The 12,500-nt window shown below is 39.3% G+C and overlaps 1 long non-coding RNA gene across 2 annotated transcripts in view; it reads right to left on the bottom strand.

The window, feature by feature from the left end:
• Positions 1–3,413: 3,413 nt before the first annotated feature.
• Positions 3,414–12,500, bottom strand: part of LOC135099887 (uncharacterized) — a 39,485-nt gene continuing 30,398 nt past the window's right edge. Inside the window, exon 3 of one of the 2 annotated variants that reach the window (XR_010268418.1) lies at positions 3,414–4,393. This is a non-coding gene — a long non-coding RNA (uncharacterized LOC135099887). Of the gene's footprint in view, positions 5,275–12,500 lie in introns of both variants that reach the window. The other variant, XR_010268417.1, reaches the window with a different exon arrangement.

The following is a 12,500-nucleotide window of genomic DNA, read 5'->3' as shown; positions in this document are numbered from 1 at the left end:
CACAATTTGAACTGAGCGAAACTATTCACTGCTTGAGGAACGTACTGGGAATGCACTCTGCCAAACAAACACGCTCCCACTGCCTGCTGTTATACGGGATTGGCAGACTACTAACTGAACTACTAACTAGCTCTTCGTTTACTGATCACTCCTGTAAGCGGTAAAAAAATACGAGTAGGTGAAAAAATTCATTCACGAGCTCATACAGATTCCCGAATGATAAATTATGATTCATAGAAAGGTTAGCGCAATTAGTACGAAAATATCACTGGGGATTAACTAATTGCTGGGAAAAAAAAAAGGAACACATTGTTACCGACTTGAGAAATGTGTGTGCAAATGTTTGTGTAAAAACACACACAGAGAGAGAGAGAGAGAGAGAGAGAGAGAGAGAGAGAGAGAGAGAGAGAGAGAGAATATGTGTGTGTGTGTGTGTGTGTGTGTGTGTGTTAAAAATGTGGCGGTGCGTGCCGTTGGTGCAGCGTGGTGGGGTGTGTTGGTGCGGCAGGGCACGCTGCTTCCCGTGATGTGTACGTATAGGAAGCTCGAATTGACTCTCGTCATTCTGTCATGCGCTCTATCACAAAAAATACCCTGCGCATTGTACGATTATATTCAAATTCCGTGAGGCTTATAAAATATACAGGAATGCAGCTGAAATAGTAAAGAAAGACATGTAGTGTTTGCACAAAAGAAACTTTCAGACAAGAAGAGACAATAAACAACTATGGCGTACAAAGACGCACTGTTCTGCTCACTTACTTTAATGTCAAACTTACACAAAGACGTGCACACGTTATGAAATTCCTGAGTCAAAGTTTTACCTCAACAGACCTTGAACAACAAGAAACGCAATACAAACTGTTAAGCCAACGCCAGTACAAGTAGGTACATATTTCTCCTTACACACCCGCGTTATCAGTCTACCTGCTTACAATTTAGTTAATAATACATACTCCGATTCACGAGTTTCTTCGGTCATTAAATATTAAAGTTAAATTAAATACTAAATTGAATTGTTAATGTACCAATCTCCTTACAAAAAAAAAAATAAATAAAATAAATAAATAAATAAATAAATAAATAAATAAATAAATAAGTCAGTATGAAAAAAATAAATAAAGAAAGAAATAAAACTGTTACTAGCCAATATCTGATGCATCACGGATCCCACACCGTGGGGCACTCCTTGAACAAATGTTTCGTGCAGGGAAGGAAAAGTATTGCCTACTGTGATGCTGTACCACGGATCAATTTGTATGGCTTATTATGAACAGGCAAGATTCCCTAACAACTCTTATATTAACAGCGACTGTGGAAAACGAATAAAATAATTCACTTCATGGTGTTATGTCCATTACTGTTACCGATTTCATTATTGTTGGTTTCATTCCCTTACAACAACTTTAAAACTTTGCTACAACCATTTACTTAAAAACTTTCTCACAAAATTATAGAATTTCAAATCATTAAAGGTAGAAGCAAAATCTGTATAAAGAAAGTTTATATCAATCAATAAAGCGTGACTTTTTACTTTGTAAAATTTAATTAAATGTGAAATATGGTTAAATTCAAATATCATTATCTTCACATCGCTCCTATAAACACACGCACAATGTGTCTCCTTTAAGCAAGGAATATACATCTACTATCAAGTAAACATTTTGTGATTGAAATTTTTCACTTTTTTTTTCTTTTGTATTTAAAAATTTCCCTCGGAACTACAGATTTTTCATTCATTAAATGTAGAAGCAAAAAAAAAAAAAAAAATGTATGTAAAAAGTTTATCAACCAATGAATTTTTTTTCCTAAACTTTCTATAAATGCCAGATATGATTAAAGTTAAACATATCATCTTCACACTGCTCCTGTGGATATAAAGCATATGCACAATGTGTCTCCTTTAAGCAAGGGACATACATGTATAATCAGGTAAAATTTTAGGAATGAATACGTTTTCAAGTTTTTTAAGGTCTGGACCTGGAAAAAAATACGAAAAATTTTGCGTCCCTTCACTGTTATGCTGTCCCAGACAAGAACTGGAAGTGAGGTCAGCCCTTTCATTAATATTGCATTCATATAAGTTATCCGCAGTCAGGAAACTATTCACTTCCTGTAATATTACATAAGTAAAGAAACACTATTTTTGTTTGAATAAATGATCATATTACTTAAAGCTACTTCATATACAGAGTACGCACTAATATCACACACACACACACACACACACACACACACACACACACACACACATACACACATTTTAAAAACATTTAATACAAGCATAAACGTTAAATCATAGCACTCCGACAAGGAATCATTGAATGGGGAAGTTTAACAAAACATTCAATGCGTCAGTACAGCAACACTCGAGAGTCGTGACAGCACACACAAGTAATGGTTTGCTGCACTTTATTGCATATGTAAAGATTCCCCAAACACAATACGGAAATAATACATAACGTGGGAAAATACATAACAACAACAACAACAACAACAATAGTATAAGATAATAATAAGTACCATTTCTTCTCGTAAGGCAAGTAATAAAAAAAAAAAGATATGTAAAGAAAGTTGTTTCGGGGTATTTACGTATCTCGGTAATGTATGCTGCATTAAAAACTACATATTTCGTGTTTGCAATGCTTCTGACTGCACGTGACGCTCTGTATTCATCCCATCCCATCCCGCCAGTTTTGAACTTCCGGTGACGACTCCACAGACTATTTGGCGCAGCAACGCATCAGGAAATTTCAAACACGTAAAAATACTACAAAAGCAAAAGCAAAAGCAAAAATTTCAACAACAAAAATCTATAATATGTAGATGGGAGACAGAGGTTAATGTGGAGGTTACTGGAGGAGGTAGTGTATTACGGAAAAAAACAAGCAAGGGACGCAAGGCTGCACCAGCACATAACATACCACACCACAGGGCCATCTGAAAAGATTATTTCACGACAGGCGTGTACAGAGGAGACACGTGAGCATCACACTCTAAGTGTGTGTGTGTGTGTGTGTGTGTGTTATATTTACTTATAGGCGAACAACTCAAATCCACCCGTCTCTTTAAAATGAAGCATGATCAATAAATATGTAGTATCATCTGGGTGTTTTTGTGAGAGAAGGAACAGCGGTGTGCACCAACTAAAGCCAAAAGTGCTACAGGTCCTCGGGCTCAGACCCCTTGTGTGGAGCTCATATCATCATATTTGACTATGAAGCTGTATGTCAGGACTCGTGGACATATATTTCCATTGCTTTATTAAATTAGTGATCATCAAATAAAAGTAGCCCAGTACATATCTTTTCATTGGCTCTAGTGTAGTATGGCATTACTTAGTTGAGAGCTATCTATGTCCCCCACCAATATGTCGCACTCTCCCAAAGAGGAAATAGGAAAGAAAACGAAAATTTTAAGATAAACTCTGATATTACTATACAAATATTTACAAATAAACTGTGCAACTGTGTATTTTGTAATAAATATATGTTTATATCCTATCTATATGTTGTCACTAATTCACCAAATCTTTCTTCAGTACCAGTCACTATTAATGAAGCAGTCTTCCAGATGACAGGGCTTCACTACGGGCCGCTGAGCTCCAAGTTCATCCTCACATGGCCGGTGCTGCACTACCCAAGGCCACATTAACACCACCACATAATGCACAATATCGTCTATGTCTTTAACTAATAAATATTCAGCGAAAAAAAGAGTAATGGATCAGAATTATATACATACGGTCCACCTGATTTGAGTTGAGATATAAATAAAGGTGCAACAACTCTGAGATCTACACACATTATAGCCATGGTTTTCGTCTGGAATGCAGCAGCACTACAGACAACGATCACATTCACAGTCCTTTAGTCAACAAATAGCTCAAATTACAAAATGAATATATCAACTGATGAATTCATAAATTAATCAATTAAAGAAATAAAGAAATAAATGAGCAGCAAATACAACCAATGCATAAATAAGTAAGTTCTAAAAGGAACACTCTACCTATCATCCTTCATTAGTGCTTCCCGTTCCACCTGAACCCTGGACGGCATAATAATCATGGTTGCCTGATGGAAATTCCCACTCCATCCTACGTTCATCAATATAAGTGTCTGCAACTCCGTGTGCATTCTGAATTCTTGATGATCTCACCTCAGCAGCACCACCGGGATGCCGCCACACGCACCACCCATTTAACCCAGGCATATCGTTGGCAACAACAACAACATGTTTGTACCAGTAGTAGAGGTATTATTATTATTATTATTATTAGTAGTAGTAGTAGTAGTAGTAGTAGTAGAAGAAGAAGTGGGACACTTTGGGACACTTCACGACTGGAGTGCATAGTGTAACCATCTAGGCACCACATCTTAATTTCTGAAAACTGAACAAATGATAATAATAATAATAATAATAATAATAATAATAATAATAATAATAATAACTGAAATGATAACACTATGAATTATCCTCTCACTCCTCATTCTTTTCCTAACCTAACCAAACGATGCCTCTATTTTATAAAATTGCCCCTCCCAACTCTATCCTTAATCTCTCTTGTAGCGATGTAACTTTGTCCATATATGTTTGCAATGAAGCCAGCAGAAAGAAAAAAAAATAACAGTATTCTCCAGCGATGGCTACTACACCAGTGATGGTAGCTATCCATGCAGTCCTCCGTTTTCTTTGTTCAATTCACAGAGAATGCGGAAACGATCAAGGGAGGACTTGTCCTTAGCGGCAGAGGATAGTACTGTGTGTGTGTGTGTGTGTGTGTGTGTGTTAAAACTTACCTGGCCACTGCTGAAATGGTATTTTCTTTCAACACACACACACACACACAGTTTTCTCAGTCCATACAAATGCTACAAATATGCTTCCTCTGCACGAGTGTCCTCTCAGTTGGTGTTCTTACAAAGTCTCCATCAAGAACTCTATCGTATCGCTTCCGTTCACTCTTTGGACCTTTGTAAGATGTATGTAATGGTTCTTCCTGCCATGCCTTTGCTACTTGGAAGGCCCGAGTTACCCATGAAATGACCACTCATTCCGTATCAGAAAGCAATAACAGAGGTACTGACTGTCCTGGGTATTGATGCGTACATTCCACATACACTTCCTGGTTCTAAGACTCAGAAGGTTTAATAAATGCACCTCGTCTTACTGGCACGTTTCCAGACGTACATACACAAAGGAGCTCACAATGGGTATAGTCATATAAGCCATCGCAAACGTGAGTAAATAGCGTCCGGTGTTTGGGTGGACCTGCAGACGGAAAAAAGCAAGCACTGTTAGAGTAAATCAAGGCTTAGGGAATTAAAATAATTCAGTTTCTCATGTACTTTGCATTAGTCCGCATGTAAAAAGTTGCAATGGGAATTGTATACATAGAACTAACAAAGAGCTAACTGTAACTGTTTTTCATTGCACTCTTTTACAACATCGAATGCAAAGTATCAGTCAAGAATTATAATAATGATTTTAGCCCAATCAATCAATACATCTAAGTTTAAAGCATTTCTGAGTTAATTTTCCAGTAATTTCCACTAATTTCTCACCAGTTTGGTACATGCGAACCTAGTCAGCGAAGACGTTTGTTAATATATATATATATATATATATATATATATATATATATATATATATATATATATATATATATATATATATATATATATATATATATATATATATATATATATATATATATATATATAACAATCCAAAGCCAAATTAGAATTTTAGCAGAGTATACATACTTTTGATGAGTAGAGTTGCTACTAACATAAATTTCGGTAATACGTCACATAATAGGACGAATATTATTCATATCAAGCATAAAGAAATCTGAGCAGTTTAGGTGCAAAGACATCAACTATGATGATTGAAAATGTTAATGTTGACAAAAGGATAGCTAGAGAATCATGCACAGGGGAGCTCGTAGCAGTGGAGAAGAATTTCGCTAAATCGAAAATAATAATAATAAACTAATTATTTAACTTTAAAAATATTGAGAACCCGTGAATATTATTAAATCGTTCCTAGAAATGAGGAAGCCGTAAGTGTTCCTTGAGGAATCAAAAACAATTCGACATAACGTGAAGTAGACTTTGTAATATGGAATCAAAAGGTGACTTTCAATCGTTAAAGTTAACTTCACCTACACGTATAATTCAGTTTTACGGTACCATAAACCCAAATTTACTAACACGAGACATGAACTAAGGACGGACGTGAATGAAATAGAAGGTGGTCAGAATTACTGTTAAGTAGCGGGTCACTCCCTCGCCGTGGTTAGCGGTGGGACAGAGGGCACGGGGCGGGTCACCCTTGGAGGAGCGTCTGTGCTGGTGCGGGAAGGTCTACGCCCCAAAACACGCCCTCTGGGTATGTAGCAAGGTCCAGTGATTTTGGAACGTACGAGATCTGCACTATTGAGACAGTGGTTTCGTATTACCACTTTCGAAAATTTACTGTTGGACAGAGTGGTGTAAATTGCTCTTTGTCATGCTGTTCATAGAATTATTAAGTTGTATGTTTAATATGTAGGTATGTGTTAACCACTACATGGCGTGAGTGTTTTAGATGGGTCATTATGTTCAACTTTTTTGTTGTTTGTGATGTGTGAAATGTTATATGATACGCAGCGAATGTGTCAACCATTACACGTGATGGATGGACGAATGGACGATAATGCTTAAACTTCTATTAAATGTGCTTGGATAGTGTTTCGTGATTTGTTTGAATACATTTCAAGATTTTATAGTTAACAAATCCATTTAGCTATGTATCTACGAGTATGTATGTATCTATCAATCTATCTTTTTTATTTATTCTTAAATGCAACTGGTATTAAAAAGTAAAAGTAAGGAGCGACCTCATGATAGCTCAGAGTAAAAGAATATACAAGTTGCAGGCATTACGGCAAATAATCATCATCTGAGAGGTAATCATGGAAGCTGCAGCACAAAAGGGAAGATAACCACAAACACGCAAACCTAACAATTCACCTTGACATGAAAAAAAAAAAAAAATACATCTTAGTTAAAGTTTAGAAAATAAAACTGGAAAAAAAAATAACTAAAGTTTACGAACACAGTAAAAAAGAGAAGAGGCAAGAACAACGGAAGAGAACCAGAGAGGAGTGAGCAGCGGGTGAGAGCGGCTGTGTATATCATCCTCCTTTTGAATCGTCTTCTAATTTCATACAAGGTTATTTGTAATGAATACACCATTAATATGAGTAAAAGACAGGACAGTAACAAAGCTATCCAAATTTCGGGTGAAACCTAATAGGGCCTAAGAGTGATTCGCCACTACAAGTACCTGGAATTATATTAAGCACGCATGTATACCGCCTTGCAAGAAAAAACTGTTTGTCTGCACCCTCCAAGACGGCGCCCAATGGACAGAGTGGTTGGTGCGCCGGCACTTCATATCCGGCTCCTGGCTCTAAGGTGGCCTCTCGTCGTCAGAAGAACGTAATCATATCATTATATAATCACAACAAACTACACCTAAAATTACTGCACTATTTTGAGTCTCTACGTGACTAAGTAAACTCAAATTAATTTACATGTATATCAACTGACGAATTAAATCCATCCCGATTGCCCTCAACTACCCAGCAAACAATGTGTTCATGAACCACGTTCTCCACTGCGTTCAAAGACTACCTTTATCAAAATGACAAAAAGAACAAGAGCCAGAATGACAAGAACAAGACCCGGAAGAGACGAAGTACCTCCGAGTAACCAATTTTGCAGGGAGGCTGCCGGAACATTAGTGTTCAGTGCGTTATTTCCACACCCTCCATTAACAATGTGCCGCCCATCCTTAAACCTCTACCCACTGTGGGCGACACCCTGCGCCCGTGGCTCAAACTATCGTAGCGGAGGCAATTCAAAGATCGCTTCGTATTTATCCCAACAAGTAAAGTTTCCACAGTACGAGTCCCGCAGAATGTTTCGCTAAGAGCTGAAAGAGGCTTACACTTTACATAATAGTGACTAAGTACTGTGGGACTGCTGACCTCAACATGAAAAAAAATTACACAGATTACCATACGCTGTCGTCTGACCACTTCCAACATCAACAGGAAGAGATCACATAACCGTATTATAGTACTGGGGCATTGTAGTGACTAATGATACTGAATATATTGACAAAGGTGGTAAAAGTAATGAAAGTAATAAAAGGAAAAGTTTCAGCTGACTTCTTCAGACCAGGAATGCAAAGACTTCCAATCACATCCGTGTGTCGGGCTATTTAATCGCCGGCTGTAAGACTAACATAACTGTTTCAGGGATTGCATAACAAATCAAGGTGAATAACAGTCACGTATCATTGCTCTGCGAAGACAAAGTTGTTCAAACTGAAGAACACTTAAGTTTAACTTTTGCCGTGACGTGATGGTTAGCGCTCTCTTAATGCAGCTCAGATCATGAGAAAATGGAAGAACAGGAAAGGCAGAATGTTCTAATGCTTTCCAATAAGAGAAATAAAGAAGTTATGATCGTAATGCGTTTGTTCATATCTCTATCCTCCACTTTTTATTCTGACGTCTGGTTATTCAAGATGGGTGTGGGCAGCAGCAAGGAACCGTAACACGATTGGTTAATGCAAAACCTGTGTGTGTGTGTGTGTGTGTGTGAATCAATGGCGCACACGCACATTGATACCTCACACTCAGGGCCAAAATTACAAATACTGATCAACAAGAAAGGTAATGCCATACAAAATTTACTTGGGAGATGAGTGGCAACCTGACAACCGCGGAAGAAAGTAGCAATATCAATTTTCAGAGATATAGTGGTGACGCTGTGTTAGAGGAGCTGAACCACCCCGCCCTGCGCATCAAAACCCCAGCCATTCGCACACCACCCAGTCCCTACCACGCAGCCCCAACCCCGACCTGTCCACAACCAGCCAGTCCCCAATCCACAACCCAGCCACCCCTTCAACACCCAGCCACCAATCCACAACCCATCTCCCTGCCAGACAAACCAGCACCTTCACAGTATCGACAATTCAACTCGGAACAAAAAAAATGCCATATGCTGTAGTCTGCGTGTATGAGGTGCGTGTAGCATAAAAACGGCTGCCTGACTAGCCAACACACACACACACACACACACACACACACACACACACACTTGGCATTACCGAGAACAACACTCCTCAATCGACAAGGTGGCTATAAAACGTCTCAAATTATGACACGTGTTACGGGGAAGAGCATTGCTGTACTGACGACTGCCACGCCTGCCGGGAGTGGACAGCCGCCCCCTCCCTTCCTCCCAGCAAGGCCACCACCACAGGCACGTACGCCCCTCCCCCCACAAACCCTCCGCCACCACCACCACGCCACGACCATCGCTTCTTCCATCTCTCCACAAGACGCCAATTTATGTGTCTGTGAGTGTGGAGAATGTCTGTGGCAGTGTGTGGTGTGTCTGCTGGCGCCCTTATGTGGTACTCGTCTCTATGAGTTAACCGACCATCCTTCTTCCGCTGTAAGGTATTTACTCCATACTACTTTGTTATCCCGATTCTAACACGTCACTGTGGCCTGCATTCTTAAATGTTTTGGTCTCTTAAGGATTGTTTTTCAAAGGTTGCATTAATGATTCTATAGGTTCTCATGGATACAGAGCCCGTGAGGATCCTGTAATGGAAATCTACTCCTAGTAATTCTAAGTGATGCTTCTCCTTCTGATAGTACAGACACCTTGTTGAACTACAGCGAGAACTACGAAAGCACCCTTGAGAACACCAATAACTTCCACCTGAGTATGTTCAAATTAGAGGTAAGACGCTTCAAACGTGTGAGAATATGACGGAATGTGGCCAACACCGCACTTCACCATCCCTCACTAACAGAGATCGTGTACCATCGTCACTACCAGCCAAACAATAATCAGTATCGCTAACATGGCACCATTAACGCCATCATCGCCACCGCTAATACCACCACAACAATACTACAATTTAATAACACATCACTCTTGTCAACCACCATTAAGCCCACCGCAGCCGCCATCCAACCATCATCACCGCTTATTAACAACATACACACACCACCATGGCCTACCTCCCCTTCGTGTTGTGTGTGTGTGTGTGTGTGTGTGTGTGTGTGTGCGCCTCACGTCCCGTAATGACAGACTCAGACTCACCATACAACAAAACCTTCAAGGAGAAAAAACAATCTCTCTCTCTCTCTCTCTCTCTCTCTCTCTCTCTCTCTCTCTCTCTCTCTCTCTCTCTCTCTCTCTCTCTCTCTCTCTCTCTCTCTATCCATCTGTGTGTGTGTGTGTGTGTGTGTGTGTGTGTGTGTGTGTGTGTGTGTGTGTGTGTGTGTGTGTGTGCATGTGCGTGTGTGTGTGAAAAATGGCCTGAAAACTTGATAATTCCAGAGAAGTAAAATCAATCTCAGCGGATTAAACACGGCTGCCTGTCTGCTGGTGGTGGTGATGGTGGTGCTGGTGCTGGTGGTGAATGAGAGAAAAGAAGAAGAAGAAGAAGAAGAAGACGACAACAACAAGAACAACACTGTATCCTCGTTTTCTCTCTTTGTCTATGTAACCTTCTGCATGTTAGCCTGTCTATCTGTCAGTCAGTCTATCAGTCACTTAGTTAATCCTCCTTAGACACGAACTCTACGGGACAAGCACCTTAATGTTCAACACTGATGGTGGTGGTGGTGGTGGTGGTGAAAAATTGGTGGTGACAGCGGTGAGAGGCAATAGTAGTATAAATCGTGGTGGTAGTGATGGTGATAGCGTTGATGGCAGTGGCAGTGGTGAGGAAAGTGGTGGTGTTAGTAGTGAGTAGCGACAGACAGTGGTGGCGGTCATCGTAATGCCTTTGGTGGTGATAGCAGTAATCGCATTGGTGGTGACACTACTAAGTCACAGGCATAAAAGATGAAGCGCGCTATAAGCAGGTGACTGTTATTACGTTTTTTGCCGAGCCACAAGTAATAATTCAGAGGAGAAAGGCTGGAGTCGCTGCCACGCCCCCCCCCACGTCGCCACGCTACGCTCCCCTCGCCCTCCATCGCCAACACAACGCCAAGGTTTAACACGATTATTCACGGATATTTATATACCGAACTACATCATTATAATGCAGCAAAGGGAGCAATGAGTGAATATGGCAGTAAACATTATACGGTACGAAAGAAAGGAATAACAGAGAACACAGGTATCAAGTGGTTTAGTGTATCATTGTACGATAGATTCAAAGGAGAGAGAAAGAAAAAAAAAAAAGCAGTCCAGTCCGTGCTTTCAATATCAATTCAAGGTGTTAATTCTCAATCTGACAACCATATACCTCAGGCACGTCTCAGTTTTATGTAATAGCCTCGTACACTTTTTTGGCTGAAAAATGGAAATATAATGAGAAAAAGGGAGATAACATTCTAATTTAAGTCTTTTCACAAAAAAACTGATCCAGTATATATTGAATTTCAAGTATTTTGGCATAATTAACACTAAACTATACATCCAGTATGAATTTGTGTACTCATTGGTATTTCCTTTGCCCTTTATGTGATGTACTTACTCGTCACGCATCAGATTCCAGCAAAAATCAACTAACATGGCTGGGCTCCATTTGCCTGTGTATGTATCTGCTCTTCATTTTCACTGTGTCCTGATAAAACCTCTTTCCATATTCATCACTGACAGCCTCTGCATTTTCCGGGAAAAAGGAGAGATGCGAATGCAGAAAATGTAGTTTGAGTGACATGTTAAACCTAGAAGTAGGTAGCTTTTGATAAGTTCGTTCTCTCAAACATCACATTAAGTCTGTTTTTGTTTTCCCACACAGACCTCTACACACACACTTAAACACACACCAAGATGTTGACTCAATTTCATCCGTTGTTGCTTGAAATTCATTGTCATGGATACCCTCCTTAACTTTTGCATCACTTATTTTTGGAAATTTCTTCTTGAGGTATAGGAATGCTGGTTTGTCATGCTTCACTGCTTAGACGAACTGTTTCATCAAGCCCAGTTTTACATGCAGTAGTGGCAAAATGATATTCTCTTTTTCCACAAGTTGTTCATTAACAACATTGTGAGATCCTTGTGTCGCTGCATCTCTTGGTACCCGTTATAATCGTTTGTAATCTGATCTTGCCCGGCTGTCCCACTTGCATAGGAAATGCATGTATTTTGTATAGCCAGTTTATATCCATTAAGAATGGCTACAACTTTCAAATCTGCACAAATAAGCCATTTATGTTCCTTGTATATGATGCGATCGAGAATGAAAGAAATGGAGTTAGTGTCCTTTCACACACAAAGTGACATAATGTAGAATATTAGTATCGACCAGAAACTAGAAAATACAAGGAAAGGAAATGAGATACAGCTTCATTTTATAATATATTGTACCTTGAATTTGTTTAGAAAATTATCCTTATCGAAACGATTAAAAAAAAAAAACATGGTGGGTCACAACAAAACTAGAGGGATTTTCAA

The sequence above is a fragment of the Scylla paramamosain genome, chromosome 4, assembly GCF_035594125.1.
Source record: "Scylla paramamosain isolate STU-SP2022 chromosome 4, ASM3559412v1, whole genome shotgun sequence".
Classification (NCBI taxonomy): domain Eukaryota; kingdom Metazoa; phylum Arthropoda; class Malacostraca; order Decapoda; family Portunidae; genus Scylla; species Scylla paramamosain.
This window is presented reverse-complemented; position numbering and strand designations above follow the sequence as displayed.